Source organism: Xiphophorus hellerii, chromosome 14 (genome assembly GCF_003331165.1).
Source record: "Xiphophorus hellerii strain 12219 chromosome 14, Xiphophorus_hellerii-4.1, whole genome shotgun sequence".
Classification (NCBI taxonomy): domain Eukaryota; kingdom Metazoa; phylum Chordata; class Actinopteri; order Cyprinodontiformes; family Poeciliidae; genus Xiphophorus; species Xiphophorus hellerii.
Window position 1 is genome coordinate 24,584,435 of NC_045685.1, and position 11,743 is coordinate 24,596,177.

The 11,743-nt window shown below is 37.9% G+C and overlaps 3 protein-coding genes across 11 annotated transcripts in view; 2 read left to right on the plus strand and 1 right to left on the minus strand.

Moving 5' to 3' along the window:
* LOC116733103 (immunoglobulin superfamily member 3-like) overlaps nt 1–11,743 on the plus strand; it is a 919,724-nt gene that overhangs the window by 755,193 nt on the left and 152,788 nt on the right. The window lies entirely within an intron of this gene.
* LOC116733131 (butyrophilin-like protein 8) overlaps nt 1–11,743 on the minus strand; it is a 766,651-nt gene that overhangs the window by 591,149 nt on the left and 163,759 nt on the right. The gene's annotated exons all lie outside the window — the stretch shown is intronic.
* Nucleotides 1–11,743, plus strand: part of LOC116733102 (gastrula zinc finger protein XlCGF57.1-like) — a 366,755-nt gene that overhangs the window by 86,725 nt on the left and 268,287 nt on the right. The gene's annotated exons all lie outside the window — the stretch shown is intronic.

Below are 11,743 nucleotides of genomic sequence, written 5' to 3' on the forward strand. Positions count from 1 at the left end.
GTTTATCTAATGTGTTTTTAGCCTCTATTGAAGTATTCCACCATGTTGGCCATTAAGTCCCAGTTAGCTTTTCATCTGGACACTTAGTAAAAAATCACAAGCTTGAATTTTTTATCCTGATCTGACTTAGAAACAAACCACATGAATTCTGCAGAATTTTACCACAAAATTAGTTTTGCGGTTCCTTAAGTGACTGAAAAAAATATGAAAAGAACGAAGCAAAACTGACTTTGTCTCATCCTTCGCCTCTGCCTCTATATTTGAAATTCAGGACAGAGACGGTGTTGTAATTTCCTGCATAAACATTTATGATTCCTGAGAAAGGATCTGAGAACGCAAATCATCCTGAGTAAACAGCAGCAGGCGGGGAACTGTGTTCAGCTCCAAAGGAATCATATCAATCAACGTGTGAACAACAAAAGTGTCCAGTAACGACTTGCTACATGTCAGAATTGGTCAAATATTAAATGCTCCAATATGCATCAGCAAATCACCAATTCAGTTCAATGTAAATAGAAATTAAATGTCGTAATATCCAGTATCAAGCAGTCTTCTAAAGACAGTGTTGCCGTCATGGCCTGCTAACTGTTCCAATAGCTAACATTGGAATATTCCAATATTCCAATATGGATTTTTCTATATCTAAATGTGACTGTGCGGTGAAGCTAAAAATTAAACTACTGTAATAATTGGTGCAACAACAGTTACATTTTGTCAGAAATATTTACAAATAAAATATAAATGGGGCATATGGGATCATTTCACCTCCTCTGGGTGTCACAGACACAGAATCTGAGCACCGGCAAGAGGAGCGTTCATATCTACTAGCTGGGGTTTATTTTACTATTTTTATGATTTACTTCATTTGTAAGAAATAAGCTACGTAGGAATATATGTGTGCCTGTGTCGCATTGTGCGTGTTTGTGTTTGTGTGGGTCAGACACACAACGTGTCCACATTTGTGTGGCTCATAAGCATTGTGTTGATTTTGTGCTCCACTTACATGAAGCGCATTAGGGTTGTGTTTGTGTGAGTTGTGTGGAAATTAGGGCATAAGCAAATTATCACTGATATTTAAGATAAGTTATAATTTGCTTATCTTAGAGATAAGTGGATTATCTCTAAGATAATAAGCAAATTATTACGTATCTCTAAGATAAGTAATAATTATCTTATTAATTAAGATAATTATTATTAATATGCAAATTATTACATATATCTAAGATAAGTAATAATTTGCTTATTATTATCTGTAATAAGTAATAATTTGCTTATTACAAGCAAATTATTACGTATCTCTAAGATAAGTAATAATTATCTTATTAATTAAGATAATTATTACTGAGAACAACTTTTGCAAAGAAAAAAACAGGACTGGGTTTATTCCTGGCAACAACTAGCTATCAAGCAATGCAACATGGCTCAACAGCAACAGCAAGGGCCCCTCCTTTTCCAGTTCAGGCATTCGCCTTGTTAGGCCTTCGACAAAGATTATTTGCCCACAGCTGATGAAGCCAATAGGACCTCATCACATCTGCAAAAAGCAGAGACGAGATGCTAAGGCCACTAAAACGGATCCCATTAAAAAACCTTGACTGCATCTAGAAACTGGTGGCAAAGGGCAATCTGTGGAGGGCAACCTGTGGAGAGCAACCTGTGGAGGGCAACCTGTGGAGAGCAACCTGTGGAGGGCAACCTGTGGAGAGCAACCTGTGGAGTGCAACTTGTGGAGAGCAACCTGTGGAGGGCAACCTGTAGAGAGCAACCTGTGGAGGGCAACCTGTAGAGAGCAACCTGTGGAGAGCAACCTGTGGAGGGCAACCTGTGGAGAGCAACCTGCGGAGAGCAACCTGTGGAGAGCAACTCTCACTATGTTTCTCTAATCTGAACCATTTGCAAATTCAATTTTCTAGAAATTAATACTACCTTTGTGAGAACAATGTACATTAGTCAATAACCCCAATTTAAATCATTTTTGAAATCCTGGGGGGAACCGGAGCACCCGGAGAAAACCCCACACTAACACGGGGAGAACAGACAAACTCCCACAGAAAGAGGCGCCTGGTTGAGAATGAAGAACGCTTTTCTGTGAAGATGCAGCACTAACCACTGCATCACCGTGTTGTCCTTTTTTGTTTTTTAGTCTAAAATATAAAATGTAATTTGGGGTTTTGAAAATGGTTCAGGACTGACCTGGACTCTTTAACTAGTTGCTTGTTTTAGAGGTTTTCTTGCTTTTCTCACCACAAATGTTTCTCCAATCGGAACCGTTTGCAAATTAAATTTTCCAGAAATTAATACTACCTTTTTTGAGGACAATTTACTTTGGTCAATAACCCTAATTTATATGGTTTTGGAAATCTGTGGGAAACCGGAGCACCCGGAGAAAAACCCACGGTCATTTTTTTGGGGGGGATCTAAAATAAGGAATATATTTTGGGGTTTCAAACGGTTCAGAAATTACATTTTTTCCTAATCGCTTGACTCAGAGGCTTTCTTGCTTTTCTTCTTGAACATTTGTGGTTTTCTGAGCCCCAAACAGTGTCGTATCTTCTTCCACACTGATTTTTCCTTGGCGACTGCCCCCACTGGTTCCTGTGACAGATTTTCCACAGAGCGGTCCGTCACGTCCATGGATTCTAAGTTACTCGGCATGTTTTCCGTAAAGTCATTTACCTGGTTGGGAGAGGCATCAGGAACATCAATGTTTTCTGACAGGGTTTCCTCTGTCAGACGGTCCTGATCCATGGACGCAGTGTCAGAAACCTTGTTTTCCGGGGTAGTGTCTTTCTCGTTTGGTTCTTTTTGTCTCTCAGGTCCTAATTCGTGTTTGTGTTGATGATCAGTTTTCATGTTTTCCTGCTGTGAGTTAAGCTCACAGCCGGAGGGAAGTTGTTGAAAAGCAGTCAGTTGTTTTAGGAGACTGTCTTTCTCAGCTTTAAGCTCGGTGATAATCTTCAGGACACTCATCATTTGCTCTGAATAAGTTTTAATCTCTTTATGTATATGCTGCTTAGATGTTTCTAACTGCTGCATTAGAGTCAGAACATTTCCTTCATATCTGGCTTTTAGTTCGTGGTAATTAACTGTTGCGAATTCCAGAACAGATTGCAGATGTTTTATTGCCTTAGTTGATTGCCATTGGAGGAAAGAGATATCTTCTGCATTTCTCTGTTTGAGGTTGTCCTTCTCTGCTCTGAGTGCCTTGATGAGCTCAACAAGATCATGCTTGGTTTTTTCCAAATTAGCTTCTGTCATATGAGTCAAATCTGCTTCATACCTCGACTTTAGTTCTTCGTATGAACCATTAATCTGCTCCAGTTCTCTCAACAGGTATTTCTCGGATTCCTTGAAGCTGCTGATCTCCTTGGACATTTTCTCTATTAAATTTTGGCCCTGTCTGATCTTGTCTTCATTGACCATCTGCAGGTCAGCCTGACGTTTGATCTCACTAATGTCTGCTTCAGATTTGGACTGAAGCTCCTCGTATTTAGCCTTCATGTCGTCCAGCTCTTGTTGGAGTGCTCTGTTTTTGTCTTTTAATTCCTCAATCCTTGACATGAACGCTCGCTCTGTGGCAATATGATCTATCTTCGCTAGGTCTAAGTCCTCTTGCAGCTGCTGTTTTGTGTGGCTGTCCACCTCGGAATCGATAATTGCTGGGCTGAGAGTCTCTGGATTGTTGCCCTTTTCAATTGCCTGTAGTTTTTTCTTCAACTCGATGCTCCTGCCGATGAAAATCTCCTTAAGAGCCCTCTGCCTCTCTACCTCAGCTTTTGTTTCCTCCAGTTTTGTTTGGGTATCGTCCAGCTTTTGGTTCTGGTCAAATAATTTTGCTTTCTCCATTTTTAAAAGAGAGGCAAGTCGTTGTATCTCTATGTGGAAATCAAAGGGAGGAGGTCTGTTTCCTACCCACCCATACTGACGTCCTTTGGCTAAATCACTGATGGAACAATTTTGGCTTTGATGTGCCATGTTTTGACAAAATAGTACTTGTTCAAATCAGTCTGCTAACAATCTCACTGTAAAAGCGCTTTGCGTGCGTCTGAACTCCTCAGTAGTGCAGCAAGCAATGACAAGAAGGTAGAAGTTTGTTACATAGATAGAGAGCTGATGACATCACAAGCATGACTCTAGTTGTGACATCACAGATTTTTCCTTCATCTTTGGAATGTGTTACCGTTGGTTACACTGTCTATGTTGTTATACAAGCAGTTTATGGAGAGACGTTTTTTTTGGCAATATTTACATAAAATGTGTGAATTTAGATTTCCAGATTTGTTTCATTGTGTCCAATGAAACATAAAACCTTTCAAAAGTTTTCACACACTCACACTTTTACAAACCTGAAAACTGCAAAGAAAAATGATACTCTCCTTTAAATCTTTGTTTTAATATGTAGCGTCGCTGCTGGCTATCTGTTTGTATTGGGACTTTTTTGTCCTCCTCTGTGATTCTGTACATTCATTTTCGCGTTTAGATGTTTTCCTGTTGGCCTTTCTTTAAACCCCTCAAGAGGCTCGGCAGCACAAACACTCAGCGATGATCGAGATCAGCGGGAGCTTACATCCATCAATCAGTTCTTGGTCCATTAAGTCCCCACAGAAATATTATCTGTTTCTTTTTGTCTTTTTTTTTACTCTTGGTTTTGTGCTGCTTCTGTCTGCTGTCTCTCTTTGGATCCGTTTGGCCTGAGGTACCGGCTCTCCAGAACTAATCTAGACAAAAGTTTTCTCTTTTGTGATGTGATTAAAAAAAAATGCCTCAAAGTCTTTTGTATTATTATTATTATTATTTGCTCTACAGAGCTAAAGCTGGTTGAATAATCTGTTGGTCTCCTTTCTTCCTTTTGTAGAGATATTTGATATTTGAGAGATAAGACACGCCGTGTCTTCCATTTTGTTGACCCCAGTAAAGGTTCCTCATTTCTGCCTGCTACTATGATTGAAGTCTGAGTTCTCCAGCAATCAGTGCAGAACGATTACCAATGAAACATGCAGCAGGAGATCTCTCACCTGTGTAACAACACCGGCTGTTTTACCTGGAGGTTGATACTGATGGAGCTGACAGTCTATGAAGCAACACTGACCTGAAACATAAAATATGCTGCTATAATTGGAACTCTATAATGTAATCTCAGTAAATATGTTTTATACTATGTCTGTTTTTATAAACTTCTCATCTAAAGATCCTTGCAATAACAGTAAAACATGAGTTTTTACACAAATTGATTTTTTTCATTTCTTCAATATCAGAATTTAAGACAGTTTGTAAAAAAAGGTCATATTCAATATATTTAGCAAATTAAAAGTATTTTTTTATCAATTAGACTGATTTAGTATGAAATAAATGAACCTTTTATTAATATTGTAAGATATTTAATATAACTTTATGTTGAGAGGAGGCTCAAAGCGGAACATTCAAGTGGGAACTAAAAATCGTTTACAGTTTCTTCAGTGCAGCCAAAGTGAAACACACAGAAAGCTACGGAGCTCACGAGGTAGCATTAGCTCCTCTTAGAAGGTAGTTTGAAAACAGGTTTGGTGTTTTCGGTAAATATTTCCGTGTTTTCAGTGAAAATGTCTTCAGTTCCGCCTCAGAGAGAGTTTATCAACGAGCAGGTAACTCCTGCTGGAGAAACATTCACAGAGTGGAAAGAAATCAACGTTAAGATGGAGGAAGAGATGGAGGATCAGCGCAGACTGATGGATTTTACCCGGATACCGAGGATCATCTTACACCGGATAGGTACGAAACACCTTCATGTTTTACTGATTAATCAGGTTTAAGAAAGACGAAGCTGAAGTTGGTTTCCAATTCAAGCTTCCGATTCGGGAAATGGCTAAAGGGCGATTCCACCTATTTTTTCCTTCCGCATGTTTAATCGACTCTAGTTTAAAAACTACAACACCCAGACTCTTCAAACCTGGACTGGAGTATTCTGCTCTAATAGCAGAATATTTAAACCCAGGGGCGATTCTAGGATCTGACCTTTAGGGGTCCTTAGCCCCCAGCAGTGCTAAGGACCAAGAGAAGTTATTTGTTGGTGCATTTTTCTAAACTTCACTGCTTATTTACATACATTCACATAAGAAATTAAATAGTTTTGTCCAACTAAAACCGTTAACAACTACATACAGGTCTGGAAAAAATGAAGAGACCACTGCACTAAACCCCATTGAAAACCTCCTGGTTATTCCACCAAATATTGATTTCTGAACTCTTCCTGAGTTAAAACATTTGTTTTGTTGTTTCTAAATGAATATGAACTAGTTCTCTTTGCTTTATTCAAGGTCTGAAAGCACTGCATTATTAAATTATTTTGACCTTTTCTCATTTTCTGAAAATAAATACAAAGTTTTTGCTCTGAATTTCAGAGACATGTCAGTAGTTCAACAATCTTCATTTTATTTAAACATGTACCTATACAGTGAACCCTCGTTTTTCTCGGGGGTTGTGTTCCCAAAAGAACCCATGATAGGCGAAATCCGTGAAGCATTTACCTTTATTTTTTACAATTATTATAAAGCATAATTACCGTATTTTCCGCACTATAAGGCGCACCACATTATAAGGCGCACCTTCAATGAATGGCCTATTTTAAAACTTTTTTCATATATAAGTTGCACCGTGTTTAAGGCGCATAGGATAGACGCTACAGTAGAGGCTGGAGTTACGTTATGCATCCATTAGATGGAGCTGCGCTAAAGGGAATGTCATCAAAATAGTCAAATAGACTTAGACTGACTTTATTGTCATTTTGCATGCACAGGGTTTATACAGAACGACATTTCGTTGCATACGGCTCACGACAATGTTTTGAGGTTCCAATGTTGTGAGGTTACTCCAGAATAAGATAAAATACAGTATAAAATATGAATATAAATATGAATATAAAATATAAAGTGCAGGACTGACAGTAAAATGGAAGTTATTTAGCTCTGTACATGTGCAAGGTATGAAGTGGAGACCAGATTTTGAGTGCAGTCCAGTTAAGAGTTCAGCAGTCTGATGGCAAGTGGGAAAAAGCTGTTTCGGAACCTGGTGGACCTGCACCGGATGCTGCAGAACCTCTTTCCAGAGCCAGAAAAAAATCCTGTTTTTATCCAACAAAATATTAAAATGAAGACTTACTTGGTTGATTGACATTTAAAGGCTTTTGTTTTGTCTTTTTGTCCAGATCTTCCACAATGTTGTGTGTGTAAAGAGGAGGAGGTTCTCAATGAAACAGAACCACAGAGGAACCAACTCATCTCTCATGGCTCTGCAGAAACTGAGAATCAGGAAGGAATCAATTCTGAAGACCCGGGAAAAAAGAGAAAGGAAAAACAAAAGGAGAAATATGAGACAACGAAAGAGCAGAAAGACAGAACTGACACTTCAAAACAAAAAAAGCACAAGAAAGCTCACGCAGGGCAAAAATTATATTCTTGTAAAATTTGTGATAAAACCTTTTCTCGAAACGATATCTTGCTGAGACACAGAAGAATTCACAGATATGAGCGGCCTTTTTCTTGTGGGACTTGTGGAAAGAGTTACAGTAACAGAGGGACTTTAACTCATCACATGAGAATTCACACAGGTGAGAAGCCTTTCTCATGTGGGACCTGTGGAAAGAGTTTCTCTCGAAAGGACGCTCTAAATGTTCACATGATAATTCACACAGATGAGAAGCCTTTCTCTTGTGGGTCTTGTGGAAGAAGTTTCTCTCAAAAAGGTTATTTAAATGTTCATATGAAAATTCACACAGGTGAGAGGTTTTTCTCTTGTGGGACTTGTGGAAAAAGTTTCACACAAAAACAACATTTATCTCATCACCTGAAAATTCACACAGGTGAGAAGCCTTTCGCTTGTGGGATCTGTGGACAGAGTTTCTCTCGAAAGGACGCTCTAAATGTTCACATGATAACTCACACAGATGAGAAGCCTTTCTCTTGTGGGTCTTGTGGAAAACGTTTCTCTCAAAAAGGTGATTTAAATGTTCACATGAGAATTCACAAGGGTGAGAAGCCTTTCTCATGTGGGAGCTGTGGAAAAAGTTACAGTAACACAAGTAATTTATCTCGTCACATGAAGACTCACTCTGATGAGAATCCATAGGTCCAAAACAGATCCGATCCTATTTGGCATCTAATCTTATGGAAAATCTGGTCAGATGATGTAAACAGCAAGTTGAACATATTAAAGTCAACAGATTCTTGCAGGCTGCTAGTGATTCACTGTGATTGTGTCTTTCACTGTCTGACCAAGATAAACCTGAGGTCTACTTTTGCCTAGCAGCTTGTTTTCCTTAATCCAGTTTTTTGTTTTAATTCTCAGTCGTATTTGTACTTAAGATCCCCATCAGTATCCCATTAGATACTGAAGTTAAAGAGGGGAACACATTCAGACAGGATTAATTTCTGTGCATTTCAGTTTTCATGGAGTTCTGTACCATGTAGAATAATTGAGTTTAGCTTTTATTTGAAGTTTCTGTGTATGACTGGATGTAAAATACTTTAGAAATGAAAGCAGTGAAATGTTCTTGTTTTTCCATAAATAAAACTCTATGATGTTTGTTTGAAAAAAACTCTAAAATAATTTTGATCTGGTCAGATTTTGATTTAGAGCTAACCACAGAGAGGTTTTTATGTTCCCAAATGTTTGTCATTGTTACACTTTGCTATGAGAAGCAAAGTATATTATTAAAAAGGTATGTTAAAATATACACTAGTATTTTGAGCAGAATATGCTTTTTAATAACTGTTGATGTGAATAAATATTGATGGATTATTCAGTGATTGTCATCGTCATTAACTGTTGCCATATTTTTAAATGTCAGCTTTAAGTAAAGCATCTAAAGATCCTTGCAATAACAGTAAAACATGAGTTTTTACACAAATTGAATTTTTTTCATTTCCTCAATATCAGAATTCAAGACAGTTTTCAAAAAATGTCACATTCATTACATTTTACAAAATTAAAAGTATTTTTCATCAATTAGTCTGATTTAATATTCTAATCTCAAATGTAATGTTTTCATTAGTTATTAATTAATTCTGCATTGTCAGAAACTACATCTTTATGGACGTTTCATGCACCTTTCAGTTACTGTATCCAGAGATAACATTGCAGACGATCTACAATACTGTAATGTGACACAAAAACAAGTCAGAAATATCTTTTGCATTTGAAGGATATTTTTTTAAAAACCCATCAAAAATCCATAAATTAATCAACTCGCCCAATGCTTTCTGTTGTTAAGAGCTTTGGATTAATGATCCTTTTCAGTTTTGTTGTCAATCAAATTGTTGATTTTATGGCTGTAATTAAAGTGATCTGTCTTATAAAAATATCAGACATAAAAACAGGCCAAGAATTTTTCAAAATAACCAGAAGACTTTTATTGTTTTGATGGCTTTAGTTAAATGATGTGTCTTGGTCTCACATCTTGTCTCTTCAGGGACCTTTCATGTTTTCACTACTTTTTTGGCAACATGAACCTTTTTTTCACAACACAGTCAGTTATTCTCCATCTTTACAAGTCAAAACAACGAATCTCTGCGCTCCTCTATAAAATATGTATATATTTACTGTTAACTTCAAGACTGAATCACAAAATACAAAACTAGAAAATTCCTGAAGAAATTCAACCGGGGCCTGCCAAAATGTGCCCGTCGGTTTGTACCCAGCGTTCTGATGCTAAAAATTAGCATCAATGCTAAAGAAACCTGCAATGTAATCAATAGCATGTGGAGAGTAACAAGCATGTTGATTAACATGGTCTTGCACCATTCAGTATGTTAATATTAATGTATAATCTAAAATGAGCCAAAATGCTAATGTAAACCTAAATGCTGCCAGTAGCATGTGGGCTATCATTAGAATGTTGCCTTACATGGACTTCCTACATTCAGTGTCCTAAACATGGATAATAAGTAAGAAAAATAGCTAAAATCTTATTTTAGGGAAAATGCTTAACCTGAGAGAAAAAGATAATGCAGGCTAATATTATTGCACCACCTATGGCCTTAATTTAACCATAGAGGAATATTAAGGCTTTTATTTTGAAATTTTCAGTAAGCTTCATTTTAAATGTCCAAACTAATTCCATGAGTAACATTGATCTAGGGGCTGCACAGTGGCGCAGTTGATAGCACTGTTGCCTTGCAGCAAGAAGGTCCTGGGTTCGATTCCCGGCCGGGGTCTTTCTGCATGGAGTTTGCATGTTCTCCTTGTGCATGCATGGGTTCTCTCCGGGTACTCCGGCTTCCTCCCACAGTCCAAAAACATGACTGTTAGGTTAATCGGTCTATCTAAATTGTTTGTCCTGTATGTCTTTGTGTTGCCCTGCGACAGACTGTCCAGGGTGACTCCGCCTCCCACCTGGAACGTAGCTGGAGATAGGCACCAGCAACCCTCCCGACCCCATTAGGGACAAGGGTGAACAGAGGATGGATGGATGAATGGAATGTTCATGTAAAAAATACACAAATGTAATGAGTAAGCTTAATTTTAAATCAGTTATAAAACACCCAAAACACAAGTAATTCTAAAGGCCAGCTCAGTCCTCCTCTGTAGTAACTGACAGTTCCACCATGTTTGTAGTTCTGACATTCAGCTCAGACCTCTTTTGTAGGCACTGAGTGTCCGCCATGTTGTAGTCCTAACCTTCAGTCATTGTAGTTCTAAAGAGCAGCTCAGCTGTTGTGTGAGTGTGAGACAGAAAGGTGGAAAAGAATTATATCTTTGTGAGACACCTAGTCAGTTTTTATTTAAAAAAGCAGTCCGAACAACTCCTTCCCGTTCGGGAACCGTGTTACAGATTCGAAAACCGTTTGAAGAGTATGAGAGGGCTATTTGTCGCCCGCGATTCATATCTCTACCTCACTCTCAGTAATAACGGTGATGAGACATAGATGGTGTGCGCCGAGCTCTGAAATTTTTCAGAAATACATGGAAATGAATCTGGGAGAGCGTCAGTTACCCTGCCGCATGATTTCGCCCTGAAGCACCTTGACAGAAAACCGTAAGCCCTAGAGAAATTTTGAAAACATTTTACCGGAGCAGGCATGCGTATCGATGTCATGACCGAGTTTGACACCAATCGGGCGATATTTGTGGGCGTGACGGCGATTTCTAAATTGTTTTGGGGTCAAAAGTCCACTTCATTTCTCACTCTAATGGGGCAGCAGTTGGTTTCAGTTATGCTCTGTGTTTCTGCAGTTGGAAATTTTGCTCGTTTTTAGCTTTTTACGTCGCCATCGTAACTCCGATTCCCAATAACAGTAATAGCTAAATGCCGGGATTGAGCCGCACGTTTTGATACCACTTAGACTGTTTTACAAGCTAAAACGATCACAATTCTCTGCGTTCCTCTATAATATATGTAGCCATTTACTGTTTAACTTCAAGACTGAATCACAAAACACAAAACTATAATATTAGACTCTGTTTCACAAGCTGAAACGATCACACACAAGAAATTAAAATACCTTCTAATATGGTTCTTTTGTAAGATTAAAAGTATCTTTTGATAACTGACTCCAAGCTCACATTTTTAAATAATTCTTTTTTTCATTAGTGTCAGTATGATGTATTATTCTAATCATAAATGCTGTGTTTCCATTAAATGTGGAAAATCCTCATAATTAACAGAAATAAAAGGCTTGGAAACATCCGTGTGTTTGTGTAATTACTTTAATACTGTGTTTCACTCACTGAAATATATGAACCTTTTATTAATGTAAGATATTTAACATAA